We start from the raw sequence: 1,860 nt of genomic DNA, 5'->3' as shown, positions 1-1,860 counted from the left end.
TTTTTTTTTTTTTCAAATGAAATTCCATGGTGGCGACCCCTTTCTATCTATGTAGGGTAAAATCCACTTCACGTGACTTGCTTAAAGTGGTTCAGGGTATCGCCCAGTACACCCGCTCATGCTCATCTACTGGTTCAGGTCCTAGTGAGCAAGCTGAGGTCCCGCTTGGATTTACCCTTAAAGCGAACAAGAAGACTCATGTCTGAAAGGATTGTGTTCAGGCTTTGTACAATGACATTGGAGCTTGAACGCAAACACTACACTGTCCACGTAGACCCGCGTCCATGCATGTGCAGGGGTGTGTGTGTAGCAAATTTTTGACCTGTGTTTTGTAGGTGCACACGTGTACATGTGAGCTTGTCTGCATGCGCCAATGTAAAGCTCCACTTTTTTGAGGTGTCGATATGTAGATCACTTTGAGTGACACTTCATGTAAAGTTTGCATACAGGGCCACTTGTCACCTTAATTTTTATTTAATTTTGTTTTTATGCAAAAGCAAAACCCAAACTCTCAGCTTGTTTGAACATAACACTAACATCCGCTTTCTAGGAAGAGGAGATTCATGCTGGTGAAATCTATTGGCAATAGAAATATTACAATAAAAAAAAGAACCCTCAGCTTGTGCTCTCCGAGCGGATGTGAAGCGAGGAGGACAACCTGCAAAAATCCATCGTCATTTGTAAATGAATCTCAGGTGTCAAGCATTTGCCAACAGCAGGGATTTTAGATGTTTGTGCTCATAAAATTGACCGGCATGGGAAGATGTTGATCCTTTCCAGCCTGCCTTCTGGGGGGGAACTGACGTGGAAAGAAAAGCTTTGGTCTTTTTGCTGCTGATCAGCAACTTAAGAGAGACTGTTCTGGCTGCCCATGGCCGCCAGGCTCCAGCAGCAGCAGGTTGGAAGCGGGTTTGTAATTGATTGACACATCACATTTTAATACAGGTTCTTAGTTGAATGGGAGAATTTTTTCGGTTCAGCATCTACAGTACAATAACTCTGAAGCCATAACTTTTAACTGGAGTGTTTGTTTTTTTGTTTTGTTTTTTCCTTTATAACTATTGTTTTCAGATTTTTTTCTGGGAGGGGAGAGTAGGGATTTTAACTTTTTTTATTAAGTATTTTAATTCTTTGTAAAAAAGAGAAACAACAAAAAAATTCTGAAGTATCTCTATATATAAATATATACACACATGCATATGTATAAATATTACCTCTCAGTCTATTGTTTGTATAGAGATCACAACAACAAAAAAAACAAAAAACCAAATGCGCCAAGCTATATTTACACTGGAACTATTTGTACTTGTACATGGAATTTTCTTCTAGACGCTGGATTGGTCCTCATGGTTACATGTCACATTTTTATAATGCCATGTCATCATTGTCTGTTTCTTCAGGTGTACACCATTTTCCTGTGTGTATCCTTCAGGGGTTTTAGTGACGTGTCCAAAGTTCTATAAATATATATATTATATATTTTTTCTGCTTTCTGTGCAGAACTGTTAATAAACTCCCAGTTTTTTCTTGTCCGAGGTGCTTCTCAGTCTCATACAGCTCACTACCATACTAATGTGAAGCTGGCTTGTGCATTAATGAGGTGTATGTAAGCATTAGTGTTCTGGGGATGGGGTGTTGCTCTGTCACTTGGGCTGTTGTATTTGTATAAAGCATTAGTCATTGGAAGTCCGCTGTGCAATCTTTTGGGTAAGACATTCACACACGTATATGCAACATATCATCTTCCGAAGTCTAATCTGGTAAAATACGGGGTATGAATGGTTAGAGTTACACGTTGTGCCGTGCTGTAGACGTATAAAATCCCAATAGCTTCTTTTTTGGCACATGTAACTGAAATAA

The sequence above is a fragment of the Dendropsophus ebraccatus genome, chromosome 5 (assembly GCF_027789765.1).
Source record: "Dendropsophus ebraccatus isolate aDenEbr1 chromosome 5, aDenEbr1.pat, whole genome shotgun sequence".
NCBI lineage: Eukaryota > Metazoa > Chordata > Amphibia > Anura > Hylidae > Dendropsophus > Dendropsophus ebraccatus.
This window is presented reverse-complemented; position numbering follows the sequence as displayed.